We start from the raw sequence: 16561 nt of genomic DNA on the forward strand, positions 1-16561 counted from the left end.
GCCAACCAGGCCAACATATAATGATGTCCTTTGGTTAGAAAAACCTGATTTGAATCACATATAATATGTAATCTTTATAAATACTTTTTAGCTGGTTAGCTGAAAAGTTTTTTAGCTTTTTCATCCTGCAAAATAAACTGGCCAGAAAAACAAAATTTTACAGAATAAGGCCACACTGATCTTATAGTCATGGTTTCTTTGGCTGTAATTCCAGGCAATTCAGCCCATACTATGTACCACGGCTTGAAATAACATCCTAATGAATATACTGTTCTATTTATTTCAGCTTCACACCAGGATTCAAAGCTGCCATATGTACAATCATTTTCCATCTCTATGTTTGGTGACACATTTCCTGTGCAATTCAGCAATGTATCCCTCCTTCCTCTCCACTTGAAAGATGCTATATATCTTTTTGTTTCTATTTCTGCCTTGTTATTATATCATCCACATTTAATTGATTTCTCTTATGGGAATAGTGACTGATTATTCTCACAAGTTTATCATCATCAAATTCCTGATATCTACTCTTAAGGATAAGGATATTATGGTAGTACTACATGAAAAGTTTATATCATTACTAACTTCCTATCAAACCCAATTAGTCTGCTATTTATCAGAATTCCAATATTGTCAGATGTTATATACTAAACTTCTGAAAAGAACTTAAGAAAAGCCCTTTCATCAAGTGTTGATCTATCATAATGAGTCTTGTAACTCCACAAGTTCAAGAAAATAAGTGACAACCCGATGGCGATTATTTCTTCAAAATTGCCAGCACACCATCATACTGCCTGCTAGTTTTGCATTTCTGATGGTTTTTAATTTTTTAATTCCATAATTTTCTTTTATACAAAAGGTGGTAGTGAATTTTTTAAAATTTATTTATTGTCTTGTTGTTTTCATTTATTTATGTTTCAATCCTGCAATTTTATTTTCTAATTTAAATTTATCGGTTGCATATCTTCAAATTATTTCACTCTAATAGCATTATTAGAGCATAATGTTTTTGCACATTTTCAAATTCATTACCAAATGTAACATCCTCCTTATTACCAATAATCTGGATTTGTTTGAACTTAATTTTTTTTTCTAATAATACAAAATGCAAATTAAAAACTATTTCATTGTAGTAATTTATATTCTGGAATAGCCTATTAACATCTAGCCTAATCTTTCAATAAATCAGGGTAGCTCTGTTCCAGTTAAATAAGCTTTACTGTTTTTTTTTTTTTTTTTTTGTCAGATTGTATATTTTAGAATTCTAAGACACTTCTAACTGTATTAGCCTACCTTAATCTTGATTGTTATTATTCAAGGCCTCCATGGAGTTGCAAGACTCATTGTGGGAACAAAATCACTAGCAGAAGAACAAAATATACAATTGGGTGCTGCTATAGACCAGGTGATGGAATAGATGGTGGAGATGATATGCATAAGCAAATAGAAGAAATGAGTGGAAGGAGCGTAATTATTATGGGAGATTTCAACTATGGTAACATTGATTGGAAGGAGGAGAGGACACATGGGAGGAAGGAATTGGATTTTATGCAGTTATTAAGGGATAACTATCTGCGACAGCATGTAATGGAAAATACTAGGAGTCAGAGAGTGCTTGACAGTAATTGCATCTGAGAATTTGGTTGTAACCAATATGACCATGTTGAGACCAATTGGTGAGAGAGCGATCATAGGGTCTTGACTTCGGAGGTGGCTAAAGGTGTGGAATTTACAATTAAGACAGGGTACATGTGGAATTATTGGGCTGGTAAGTATAACAAGCTTAGGAGTTTGATTGGTTCAGTGCCATGGCATGTAAAACTGCAAGGGCTGGATATTGATAGTGCATGGGAGGCAGTTAAGAAGTGTTTGCAGGAGGCAATGTCTGACAGTATACCTAGAGTCCGAATAATAAATCAAGTAGGGGTTAAATGTATGAATAACACCATTAAGCTTGAGCTGCAAAAAAAGAAACAACTGTTGAGGGAATTTAAGGAGAAAGGTGACTGGCAGGCACATGAACAGTATAAAGCGCAGGCCAGAAGGGTAATGAGTGTGGTAAGAAAAGTAAAAGCGGATTAGGAATTCTCATTAGCCATGCAGGCTAAAGAGAATTCCAAATAGTTTTTTCGATATGTTGCAAGTAAAAGAAAAAACGTATATGGCAGAATGATTTTAAAGAATGCCGATGGTAGGGAGGTAACCGAATCAGTTGATATAGTTGAATTACTGAGCGAGCACTTTGCAAGAGTATATAATCCAGGTGGTATCATTGCAGCAATGAAAGAACCAACAGCTTATACAGGAATTGTGGTGAATGAGGTGGAGGTGAGTAGTCTATTACAAAACCTCAATGTCAATACATCTGTGGGATTGGATGGTGTACCAGTTTGTGTTGTACGTGAGGCAGCTAAAGAATTGTCAGTACCCTTGACCATTTTGTTTAATTTTAGTCTTTAGTCTGGGTTAGTCCCAAGGGTGGTTTATTCATGGAAAGAGGGGGAAAATAGTTCCACTGCATAAAGGAGGTTCCAAGACTGCTGCTGTGAATTACTGACCAATCAGCATATCAGGAATCGTTGTCAAGGTCTTGGAGAAAATAGTCAAGAGGAAAATACAGGATTGGATAGATGGAAATGGGATACTGTATGGGGGCACAGCATGGTTTTGTGAAGGGTAGATCATGCCTCAGTAACTTGCTCACATTTTATAACACAGTGACGGCTGAACTGGATAAGGGTAATGGGTTTACAGTGATTCTACTGGACCTTGCTAAGGACTTTGACAGGATACCCCATGGAATTCTAATCAGTAAACTGCAGCATATGGGGATGGATAGGAGGGTGGTTGATGGAGAAATCTTAGAGAGTGGTTTATTCATGAGAAGAGTCCAAAAGACAGCCTGTGACTAGTGGTGTGCCACAGGGTTCTGTTCTTGGACCACTACTTTTCAGTTTGTTCATTAATGATATAGGAAAGGATCTGAGATGCTGTGCCCCATACAGTATCCCATTTTTATCTATCCAATCCTGTATTTTCCTCTTGACTATTTTCTCCAAGACCTTGACAATGATCTGAGGAAAGGAACTGTTTATTTGTTTGCTGATGATGCAAAGTTGAGTAGAGCAATAGTGAGTGCACAGGATGTCAAAATTTTGCAGGATGATTTGGATAGTTAGGAAGACTGGGCTAAGGAGAATGGATGTCAATTTAATGTGGCAAAATGTAAGGTTATGCATTTTGGGGTCAAAAGATTAGCAGCAGTATATCACATTGGTGGAACTGTACTCCAGGAGATTGACGAGGCCAGGGATTTGGGAGTGTTGGTGGATAGGGAGTTGAAGTTTAAGGGGGTACATCGCAAAAGTGGTTAAATCAGCTCATCAAATCACTCGATTGCTGAAAAATACTTTAACAAGCAGAGATAAACAGGTTATTGTTCCTCTGTGTCGAGCCTTGATAACACCCCATCTAAACTACTGTGCCTAGATATAGGCGCCAGGGTTTCTTATGGATGGGGAGGAGGTGGAGAGGATCCAGAGACAAGTGAACAAGATGATAGCAGGTCTATGGAATGACCCTTATGAGAACAGGTTGAAGATTTGTGGGTTGCAGAAATTGGTTGATAGGTGGAAAAGGGGTGATATGATTGAGACATTCAGATTACTGAAAGGTTTCTATAAAATTAATTCAGAAGATATTTTTGAGAATAGGACTGGTGGTGGGAGGTCTAGAGGCCAAACATGGAAGCTGGGTAAGAGTGTGGTTAGCAAGGGTGTTAGAGTTAGGTTTTTTATTTGGAAAGTGGTGAATGAATTGAATAAGCTGCGGGAGTCTGTTGTGGGTGCCATGACTGTAAATGAGTTCAAGGCAAAGTATGATAGATACTGTGTGAATGTCAAATAGTTGTTCTTAACCTGATGTTAGGGCCTCCCTCAATGAGTCTATGGACTCCTTGGAGTTGCTCGTAATAATAATACCTCTGTAAATTCTAATTGATTTATAACTCAAACATTGTTTAGTATAAGCTGTATCTAGTCTATGTTTGAGGTGATCAAGACAGTGAAGTTCATTTACTATCCACAGATTTGGTCACTGGTTTTCAAAATTGTTATTGTGATTCAGGACCTCCATGGAGGTCACAAAGCTCATTGTGTGAAGCCTAACCTAAAAAACACAGTCTATCATACCACTCCTTGAACCCATTGAATGTTCTTGCTCTCACCACTCTATCAGGCAATGCATTCCACTGTTCAACCACCCTCCATGCAAAGAAACCATTCCTTATCCTCTTGCTCACAACCTCCTTTTGCAACTTCCAGGGATTGCCCCTTATCCTCGTTCCTTCCCATTGTTCCGCCAAACGAAAGAACTCTCCAGTATCAATCCTGTAACTACCTCTCACCAGTTTAAAAATCTCAATCATATCACCTGTCTTTCTATCTACCAAAATGCAGTCCACATTTCCTTGTCCTGTCTTCATAACCAATGTGACTCATGGCTTGAAATCGTGGTGGTGCTGCAGCAACTTTTGAAATATATATACACACCAAAAAAACACACGTACTAACTGATAAGTTTTAATACGTAAATATTCATCACAGGTTTCATTGTATAAAAATACATACTCCCTGCAAGTATAGTTTGGTATAATTCAAAATTATTTAAAAATAAAATATATTCTTCTTGTTTTGTTTCATAAAAAAATATTGTTTATTATCGATACAATTATAGAGTTTAGTATAATTCAAAATTACTTAAAAATAAAATCCATTCCTTTTAATTATAATATCGAAATATTTAAAGAGACGGAGTAAACATGATAAGCACTACGAACTGGTGCAAACTTCATATAAACAACAGTGGAACTGCACAACGGACAGTGTCCCATTACGCTAATAGCTCGCATCTAATTAAGACGTGCATATGCTTGCACGTGTAGCAATATGACACTGTGGTAAACACAGTGCTGCTAACGTCCTTCTTCCTCCCAAGTGCTACAAGATGGATGTTTATTATTTTTTATACGAAATAAGAGAATTGTATAAGATTGTTGATGATAAAATTAAATATTAGAAGCAAATATAAATAAATTAATAAATATATTTATATATTGAGAAAAATTGGGGGTGCTGCAGTTTCGCAGTGCCTATGCATGAGCCTCCCCTGATCATAACTAACATTGTACAGTCCTGACATCATCTTTGTTATCTGCCTCTACACTCTTTCGACGGTTAAATGATCCCCTTCAAATCCTGGGGACCATATTTGAGCACCGTAATGCAGGTGTGGTCATGATCAGGGCTTTGTACACTGGAATGACAACTCTTTCATCCCTGCTGGTCATTGTCCTCAGTATTGCAACAGTCCTCTGGGTTACCTTCGGCACCTTGTTCAGGTTTCCATCAGTCATGATTCCTATATCCCTTTCCTTCCCCAGTACAGTTCCTCCAACAGAGCATGCAGCCTCCCATCAGTGTATCCCAAACTTTAAGACTTTACATTTAGCTGAATTAAACTGACACCCCATTCATTTGCTGATCTATCCAGTTTATTCAAATCCTCTTGCAGGGCTCCCACAGCTGTGCTATTACTAATATCTCCCAACTTCACATCATCTACAAACTACTGAATATTCCCTTGCAATCCATTGACAGTGTCATTGATATAAAGGTTAAACAAAACAGGTCGCAGTACTGGGCCCTGTGAGACCCTACTTGTAGCCTTCTACTTCTTTGATGCTAGTTCCCCATACGCAACTCTCTGATACCGATCAAATAGCCAATCCTGAAACCAGTTCAACTTGACATCTAAACCGATGTGCTGCAGCATAAATATAAGCTTATCATGTGGTTCCCTGTCAAATGCCTTTGTTAAAAAAAAAAAAGGGAGGGGGGCAGAATATTCTTTTCCATCATCAACCACTGTTGTCACTTTATTATAAAAGACAATCAGATTACTAAAACATGAGTACCCCTTAACAAATCCATGCTGATTCTCACAGATAACATTACCCTCATCTGCCCAATGCTGTAAATGCTTACTCACTAATTACTCTAAAATCTTAATTATTGATGAAATACAAACTGGTTTATAGTTTGACACTTCCAGTCTGCTACAACCTTTATGCAATGGTTGCATAAAAGTTGTAGCAGACCACTATCTTAAACTCCTTGGACACTTTTCCCTTGACCATACTCTCATTGAAAAGCCAGGTCAATGGAGCTGTCAGTTCTTTAGCACATTCTCTCAAAACCTATGGCAAAATCCCATCTAGTGCCATTGCTTTATTGACATTCATAATACTTGGTATTTGAAACATACTCTCTTCTTGCACTTCTAAACCTTGAACTTGCCCAGTCCCTCTTGTATTAAAACTTACTTCTCCAGGATGAAATATCCCAATAAATTGTTCATTGAACAACTCCACTATATCCTTTGCATCAGTCATTCTATTCTGATATTTATCCAACAGCGTCATTCTTCCACAATTATTTCTCCTCCTACTGGCCACACAATAAAGGAATTCCTTGGGATTTTCTTTAGATCTCATGGCTAGTCTCTTCTCATATTCCAGTTTTGCTTTCCTTATCATATTAGTCATGGCCCAAGTCTTATATTCTTCACGTATCTGAATTACTGTGCACATATTTCGTCACTAAGTTTTCAAAAGGATGTTGGAATGGGTTCAGAGACGATTGATGAAGATAGTTTCTAGTCTGGCACGTAGCGTATGAAGGCAGATTGAAGAAATGCAAAATGTAGACTAGTAGAGGTGGGGGATGTGATCGAGACTTATAAGTTGGTAGGGGGTTATTACCAGATTAATGTTGATCAGATATTTCATAGAATGTATGGTGACAGATGGAAAAATGAGGCCATCCCTGGAAGCTGTATAAGCAGGGCAGGGGGTGAGGAGTAGGTTTTTTGTGTGTGGAGAATTGTGGGTAGTTGGAATACCATGCCCAGAAGTGTGGAGACAATGAAATGTATTCAAGTTCTTTGTATGATGATAAGCTGTGTGTGTGTTTTCTGTGATGAATCATTAACCCCATGGAGGTATCTAATAATAATAATAATATTTCCTGGTCTATTAAATATCTTGTTCAGTCCATATACTTCAAAGCTATTAGTGTAATTTCCCTTCTTATTCTCTAACCTGAGAATGCACAGTTCATCTCATCTCTTTTAATGAGTGACGCTATATTTACCATCTCTATTCTATAAAAATATGCAATATCCTTTAATTTAGTTGCTATCGGAACATCCTTGTCAGTTAATTCAGTTTCACTGTTACCAACAACATTTTGAGAGATTGAGTCAGTCACCACCACAAACTCATTTATTTTCATTTCTTATTCTCCTGGCATTTGTATACAGAAAGACCTGTGGATTGGCAGTATTCATATAGCTATTATTACTTCCCACATACTTCAGTTGGTTTTGCAATAGAGAATACATCTTATTTCTCAAGCCATTCTTCCCCACATGTGGCCATCCTGCTGCATTCCATCCTTGTAGTTCTAGTTTCCCTGCCCTGATACACCCACTTGCTCAGAAAAAACTCCCCAAAAACCTGCATCATGCAATATTCAAATATAATCCATCTCTTTCATACAGCTCCTTTTTATCCTTAAATCTCAGGTCCAAATTTATTTAGAAACAGTGCATTGTAAATTAAAAGATCAGGCAGCACTCTGTTGACATATAATTAAAACACATTTATTTACATTAATACAAAAGTACGTTAATTAAACGATAGGGAGGTTACTCTCTCAACCTATCCGGGACCATTGTTCTCAGATTTGGTCCCCAGGATTTAAAGGGGATAAATTAACTGTGGAAAGGGTACAAAGGCAGATAACAAAGGTGGTTTCAGGACTGTACAATGATAGTTATGAGGATCGGCTGAGGGAATGTGGGCTGCAGAGTTTGGTGGATAGAAGGAGGAGAGGTGATATGATCAAGACTTTAAACTGTTGAGAGGTGGTTATAGGATTGACACTGGGGAGTTCTTTTGCTTGGTTGAAACAGAGGGAAGGAGTGATGACAAGTGGCCATCCCTGGAAGTTACGAAAGGAAACTGCGAGCAAGAGGGTGCGGAGTGGTTTCTTTGCATGGAGGGTGGTTGAACCATGGAATGCATTACTTGGAGTGGTGAGAACGGTCAATGAGTTTAAGGAGTGGTATGATAGACTTTGTGTTTCTTACGAAGGACCTCCCACGACGAGTCTTTTGACTCTATGGAGGCCTGAATAATAATAATAATAATATTCTTCACACGTCCACAATTCCAGACCTCTCTTCTTACACATTCTCACTATCATCTCATTCATTATTACTGCTTTTCTCGTATACTCTCCGTCATACCAAGGCAACTCTCTGACATATTTCTCCTGCATTATCCCTAACATCAACCTGAAATCTCTCCTCACACTATTCAGGCTACTTCTGAGGTCATTTCATGCAAATCACCTTCTACATTTGAACTTACTTCGGCACCAGTGGCAGCTCGTTGCTTGAGATCGTGGGGGGGGGGGGGTGCAACTTTCGAAATATACATACACACTGTAAGTACAGTGTATAAGTGTTTGGATAAAATATCAAAATTAGGGTAAAAAAATAAAAATTAAACATGAAAAAATATTGTTTATTATTGATAAAATTATACAGTTTAGTATAATTCAAAATTACTTAAAAATAAAATCCATTATCATAACCCCAATAATGTTCTAAAATAAAAACTATAACAAATGTTATGTCTTTATAATTTAATTGTAATGTCCATATATTTTAATTTGTAATGTCCAAATATTTATAGAGATGGAGTAAACATGGTAAGCACTACGAACAATACTGTAAGCGGGGGGGGGGGACCATGTTATTATACTTTATTGTACTGCAATGTGATGTAATCTTTACATTTGCCTCTTTATATTATTTCTACCTTATTATGTTGTTGGGTGCTGCGCCATTGTAAACTCTTGATTGTTCTCTATTGTTATTTACTATCTTTAATCTTTATTCCTCTTTAATCTTTGCCCTATCTTTGTAATATCTTATTTTATTCTCTATCTTATCTTGTTCCTTATTCTTATTTTACCTTAGAGACCATACTATTTCATACAAAGTTTATCCACCTTTTGCACTACTCGTCGTATGCCTACAAGTACTGGAAAATTTATTTTTTGTTTCGACTGTGCCATCAGTATTCTTTTCTTGGCTTAAGACTCAATAGTACAGCTGGTAGATCTCGCTCTCTCTCTCACTTTCTAGCATAAATTCTTTCAATAAAATTATCATAAACAGTCGTGGTTCTCAAACACGCTTTTAATACCTTATCTGTTTCCCGCTCTCTGGTCCAAATTTATTTAGAAACAGTGCATTGTAAATTAAAAGATCAGGCGCACTCTGTTGACATATATTTAAAACACATTTATTTACATTAATACAAAAATACATTAATTAAACGATAGGGAAGTTACTCTCTCAACCTATCCGATAAACTTTAGTGTTAAAAAAAACTGCAATTTCGATTCAATTCAATTCTAAAACAAACTTTACAGCACAATTACTCATTTACTTCTCTGCTTATTGAATCAAATTATTGAAACTCTAATCTATTCGTAAAGAAGTTAACATGCTATATCAAGTTATTACACAAGAGTATTCCACTCATTAGCAAGCCAAAATTTTCTCATATACACTGCTATTTCGTAGTATCTTATCAGTCCATCTAAATTATTTCTCCTAGATTACATAAAAGAAATACAGGACATGTAAAAAGGAACAAACTCACATGGGATCTGTTATCTGTGTCGCGCACTCATTCAAGGATCGACACTAGGGTTCCTAGACTTTGCCTTCTGTCTGAGGCCATAGGCTTACTTTTGCAATGTCTTACTTCACTGGGTTCTCATCAGGATGGTGGTGGGCTTTGGAATGCAAATTTTCAGCACCTGATAGCTCTGGCAAGAGGTTTCAGCGTACAGGGCACATGCGATCCAGGTGGCTGTGCAAGTTTTCTGGTGCTTGAAGTTCGCTCTTTGGTTACTGGCTTCCGTTGACCTCCAGCTGCAACGACATCCGATCTAGACTGCTTCGGTGTATTCATTGGTGTATATTCTTAATATACGCCAATGAATCATTCCCTCACCCTCTGCCATGGCCTCGCCGTATAGTCGTGTCCTCTGGTTCCTACTGCTGATCTTACTGCAGATTCCATGGCTCTTGTCTGCACCTTTTTATTTCAATTTCTCCGGGACCTTGCACGTAGGGTTGAGACCCCCGAAGAATTCAACGCGACTCCTTGATCTTCTGTTAAAGCCGACTACTTCTTTCTTCTCTTGGTACACATCTAAAATCTGATTTGCCGGACAGCAGAACTTTGTCTGATTCGTGCTGACCCTTTTAAGAATGACCTTGAAGGTGGGCATACAAAGAGTTTGTAAACAAAGGTTTCCAAAGCATTTAGTTAGAACAACAACAACATACAGTTTCCAGTGACACAGCATTTGCTTTTGTTATTACTAATTTTAACCATTCTTTGTTTACTACATTTTGGGCAGGTTAAATTTTCCATAGGATTATATACATTCTTTATACAAAGGTTAATTTTACAATACAAACTTTTGAGATGTGACCTCTGTAAAAGTCGATGTAAAGCGCTTGTAAAATTCTAAGCTACATCGAATTTTACACTACTGCTGGCGCAACCTGCATATACTGTAAACAACAGTGGAACTGCACTATGGACAGTGCTGCATTATGCTAATAACTCGCATCTCACTATGATATTCATATGCTTGTGCATGTAGCATATGACACTGTAGTAAACACAGTGCTGCTAGTGTCCTTCACCCTCCTAAGCACTACAAGATGGATTTTTATGATTTTTTATACAAAATAAGAGAATTGTATTTTGTTGATGATAAAATTAAATATTACAAGAAAATATAAATAAATTAATAAATATATTTATGTATCGAGAAAAATTGGGGTTCTGCAGTGCCTATGCATGAGCCCCTCCCTGTTTAGCACCATTGCCATACTCTGTTTCATTTCTCCCAGCAAGCACTCCCCTGGCACTGTACTTTTCCCAGTCCTAATGATCAAATTTTTACATGTGACACACTTAACGGCTTCATTCATTCTTCTCTCACATGCATCCCTGACCCAGAATTAATACCAAGATCTATCTCTAATCCAGAGTATTTTAGTAATAAAGGGACACCTTTTGTCAACTTGTGTGGAAATATGACTTCTACATGACTTCATCCTTAGTATCAGTTCTGGTTCTGCCCCCCCCCCCCCCTCTTAGAATTGAAGTTAGAATTGAAGGAAGTACAGGAAGATGGTTTAATGTTAAATCTGGTGTGAGACATGGATGTACATTATCCCCTCTGTTATTCATTATCTATATGGATCACATTATGAAGGAAAGTGGTATTAAACATGATATCAAAATTGGAGATGTTAATGTCAGCTCTTTGCTTTATGCAGATGATATTATACTTCTAAATAAATCTGCTACAAGTCTGCAAGATTCTCTGACTAAATTGAATAGCTGTTGTAATAGATATGGTATGAAGATCAGCAATAAAAAGACAAAGACAATGAAAATAGGCAGAATCATTGAAAATGTCAACTGTGTTGTGAATGGAGAACCTGTGGAACAAGTAAAACATTTCAGCTATTTAGACACAATTTTTACTGAAGATGGTAAATTAAATACAGAAATAGACAACAGAATAAGCAAAGCTGGTATGGTGAGAAGTCAGTTGAATAAATTCATATGGAATAAGAGAGAAATTAGTCGGAACACTAAATTAGCTGTGTACAAGACAGTGTTCAAACCAGTTTTAACTTATGGATCTGAGAGCTGGGTCAGAAGTAAAACACTTGACCAAAGACTAGAGACCGCAGATATGAGAGTCCTGAGAAAGATTATAGGCGTGAACAGATGGCATCAATGGCAATATCATATTAAAAACGAGGATATTAGGAAAGAACTTGACATTGTCAGCATCCAGGAATGTGTTAGCAGAGCTAAACTCAGGTGGTATGTTCACTTAAACAGAATGGGCGAGGAAAGATTAGCAAAACAAGTGTTCTCTGCCAGGTTGGCAGCAAAACGACCTAGAGGAAGACCAAGATATAGGTGGATTGATACTGTACAAAGTGCTTTAGACGATAGAAATATAAGATCTGATAATGTTGGAGTCTTGACAAGTAACAGACTGATTTGGAGGAAAATTGTGGATAGGAAATTATTAATGATGTAATTTTTTCATGTAGTACTATCATATCCTGTACACCCCTTGAGGGTACATGGCAGGAATTTCATGATGATGATGATGATAATAATTTTAGTATTTGTTATAATATTGGGTGTTGGCCAATCGGTTTACATGTTCAATCCATTTTTGTTTATAATTGTTTAGTTTTTCTTCTGTTTTTTTTTTTATAATTGTTTTAAAATGTCTTTGTTCCTTTTTTGATCTAATAATGTGTATTTTGTAGTTCTTCTCATAAATCTCATTTCACTTGTTTTTATTCTTTGTTTATCTTGTTTGTTTATTGCTCACATTTCACTGCCATGTAATAATGTGATAATATGATACAAATTTTTCCCAGCTTTCTCTGTGTCTCTTTCTGGTTTCTCTTTTGGCTATTGCTTGTCTTTTTTTATATTCAATTTCATCTTCTTGTTTTTTGCTACTTAGCCAGCTTTTTATTTTCAATTATTGTTTTTATTTCATTGTGCCATATGTAATTTTTTATTTTTATGATATTTTTGTGTGTTCCTAGACTTTCATATGCTGCTGATGCGATAATTTCTTTTATATTATTCAATTCTTTCTCAATGTCTTCATTTTCTTGTATTTTTTCTAAGTAGTTATTAATCCTCTGTTGGTGTATAAATTTCTTAGTATAAGAAATCTAATTACAAAGTAAGACTACTAAATGATTCAAGTATTGAATCATTTAGTAGTCTTACTTTTTAATTAAATTTTGTTTCTATAGTTTGTTTATTTTTTTGTATTTTTTGTAGCCAGTTTGGTGGAAATCTTAGTTTTGCCTGTACTAAATAGTGACCAATTTCTAGCTCTCCCTTAACTTTAACATCTAGGAAGAGGTTTGCTGCTTTCTCATTTGCTATAAAGTAGTCTATTATTGATATCTGTCCTCTTGCACACCACGTATATTTATATACATTTTTTTGTTTGTAAAATGTATTCATTATTCTTAAATTATTATATATTGTATAATCAGTGAGACGCTTTCCATTTTTGTTTACTGTTGGTTCTCCAAATTTTTGGATATTATTGTTTATTTTTTCCCTTCCTATTCTGCATTAAGATCTCGGGCTATAATTATATTGTCTGTTTTATTTAATTTTTCATATATTCCTTGTAACTCTTTGTAAAAGTAACCATTTTCTTCTTCTTTTCCTTCTTCAGGGGCATACACTCCAACACCTGTTAAATTTTCTTTATTTAATTTTAATCGCAGTTCTGATATTCTTTCATTCCAGTGTAAAAATAATCATATTAAAAAATTCTGAATATTTTTACGTATTAATTATGCTTGTTCGTTTTTGTTTTCATACACGCAGTGTCTGCACTTGTGATGTGCTCGTTATGAAAATGTTATATTAGAAGTAACATGTAAGGAAGTAAAAATATTGAAGTACTTACTAAACTGATTATTTGTGTTACTTATAAGAAAGTTTGTTGTATTTTAAAGTGCTGAATTTTGTGTTTGTGAAAGACTTTCTTTTAGCGCTGATGGATACAGCGAGTCAGCCATTTTATTGCAGTGCGTAGTTTCTGACTTTTGTGAAGTGCGCATGCTCCCGGAGAGAACTTGATGTGTGATTGACAGCTGACAAGGAAAGCGTTGCGTATCCAAGTTACAGTTGTAAACAAGAGTGCGTTCGGAAGTTTTTTAGAACACTGGCCGAGGAATATTCAAGTTGGAAGGAACTTGATATTTTGTGTGCGGCAGTCAAAAGAATTTTCATAATGTATTCCGAAAAGGGAATAGTGAAAATAATAGGTTTCAAGCAGGAATAAGGAATGAATAAAAAGGAAGTCTTGAAACTATAAGTTTTATATAAATTGGCCGGTAAATATTGAAGTTAGAAGAAACTTGATATTTGTTTTTGTGTGTGGCAGTCGGAAGATATTTTATAGTGTATTCCGAAAAGGGAATAGTGGAAATATTAGGTTTCAAGGAGAAATAAGTAATGAATAAAAGGAAATCTTGAAACTGTAAGTTTTTAAGGTGGAATAAGTTAAGACTGTCAATTTAGTATTGTGAATGAAAGGAGAACTTGTTGCTTACATTCTAAAGTGAATGTTTTTCTTAGAAAAAATATTGATAAGGAAGTTTTATAAGTATTAAGAATGCCTGAAAGTGAAAGTTTAGAAAATATATTGATTAAGAAGATTTTTAGGTATTAAAGGTGCCTGATCTGATGAGTATTACTACTAAAAGGAAAACAGGATATAGTCAAGAAGACTATGTGTGTTATATTGATTGATGAAAAGGATCCTGAAAATGAAGTACAGAGCCTTGTAACTTCTGGAAAAGAGCCTTAACAGAAAGAGAAAAAGACTATGAACATTTTTTTGTGATTGTGAAAGTAAAAGTGTTTAGTCTTAAGAGTAAGTTTATATTTTTAAATAAGGCCTTGGATCCATATAATCTGTAGTTATAGTTATGTATTATTACTAGAAGTGTATATATATTGTTTTAGTTTTATTAAATGTGTTTATTTTGTACTTGGTATTGAGTCAATGATTAGTTGGATTCTGAAAGAGTGAGTTAAAGTCATTGCACCAATTGGAGTGAACTCTTTGTGCAAATATAATAACATATAGGGACACTCGGAGTCAAAAAATAAAAATAATTGTTAGTAAAAGAAATTTATATAATATTTCATCTCATAAGTATATAGAGAGAATAATATTTCATCTCATAAGTATATAGTATAATTATTAACAAAGGCACAGCCGGTAGACTAAAAAGTTAATATAATATAGAGAGAATAATAATATACATAAAGAGGGAAGTATATATAAAATACACATTATAAATAACACCAGTATGTATAATGACTTATTTTTGCTTTAATTGATTTATGGATCCAAATCATTACACCAGCTTTTGCATGTATTGTTTGTCCACTCCAATATATATAATTTTGTAGTTAGCTGTTTCTTTTTTGTTTCTGTAAGAACTGCAATTTCTATATTTTCGTTATTTAAAATTTTATCCAATTCTTCTTTATGTGCTATGCTTCTAATGTTCCATGTAGCATATTTCACCACGTTTTTCTTTTTCCAAACTTGCTTAACCTTTTCCAGTTTGTTTGCAGTCATTTCCCATGTTTTCTGTCTGGTTTGGATTTCATTGAGACTTGAAAAGTAATATGTGTTTCCCCTATGTCAAGTGACTAGCATGACAATAAGGAATAGTGGAAATAATAGTGGAAATAAGGAATAGTGGAAATAATATGTTTCAAGAAGGAATAAGTACAGAAGAAAAAGGAAATCTTGAAACTAAGTTTTTATAAACTGGCCAAGATATATTCAAGTAGGAAGGAACTTGATTTTGTTTTGTGTGAGGCAGTAAAAAGGGATTTTAAAGGGATCCTAAAATTGAAGTACAGAACCTTGTAACTTCTGGAAAAGAGCCTTAACAGGAAAAGAAAAAGACTATGAACATTTTTTTTGATTGTGAAAGAAAAAGTGTTTTGTCTTAAGAGTAAGTTTATAATTTTTAAATAAGGCCTTGGATCCATTTAATCTGTATTTGTAGTTATGTATTTTTACTAGAAGTGTATATATATTGTTTTAAGTTTTATTAAATGTGTTTATTTTGTACTTGGTATTGAGTCAATGATTAGTTGGATTCTGAAAGAGTGAGTTAAAGTCATTGCACCAATTGGAGTGAACTCTTTGTGCAAAATATAATAACATATAGGGACACTCGGAGTCAAAAATAAAAATAATTGTTAGTAAATGAAATATTATTTATAATACACATTATAAATAACAAATGGCGCAGCCTATAGGCTAATTCAGTATATAGGAAAATTCATAAAATATTAACAATGGCGCAGCCAACAGATAATTCATTAAATATTAACAATACAATTTCTATTTACTGAATGAGAAGCTTGCTTGTAATCTATGAAGCATACAAAAAGACTTGCTTTTCTCAAGTCAAATCTGTCAGTTTCTGTAAGACAAATATTGCTTCATTCTTCATTGATTTTATCGCCATCATAATTTCTAAAATTTTTGGTTTGGATTTTGTTTGATCTCTTTGTGCAGTGTGTTAGGCTTAACGGGGGATATTCTTATTTTTGAGTAATTATGAAAAGTGTTTTGTCCAGATTGTTTCTATATCTGTTGGATATTCTGTCACCTTGTGATGGGGTAGGAGGAGTAGATCTTTATTATTTGATTATTTTGTACAAAGTTCTGATGTCAAATGCATCTTTGCATTTTTCTGCTTTTACATTCAGCCATTGGGTCTTTCTTTCTCT

The 16561-nt window shown here is 35.0% G+C and overlaps 1 protein-coding gene across 3 annotated transcripts in view; it reads left to right on the forward strand.

Annotated features, from left to right (window-relative positions):
* The window catches only part of mRpL44 (mitochondrial ribosomal protein L44), a 132865-nt gene that overhangs the window by 1296 nt on the left and 115008 nt on the right, over positions 1-16561 (forward strand). The window contains exon 1 of one of the 3 annotated variants that reach the window (XM_090409673.1): positions 13985-14276. The exons of 1 other annotated variant lie outside the window; for it this stretch is intronic. The gene's annotated coding sequence lies outside the window, so the exon portion shown is untranslated. Of the gene's footprint in view, positions 1-13984; positions 14277-14322; positions 14673-16561 lie in introns of those variants that run through there. One more of the 3 variants, XM_090409682.1, reaches the window with a different exon arrangement.

Source organism: Typopeltis vanoorti, chromosome 2 (genome assembly GCF_054136105.1).
Source record: "Typopeltis vanoorti isolate ZY-2024b chromosome 2, IOZ_Tvanoo_1.0, whole genome shotgun sequence".
Lineage (NCBI taxonomy): Eukaryota > Metazoa > Arthropoda > Arachnida > Uropygi > Thelyphonidae > Typopeltis > Typopeltis vanoorti.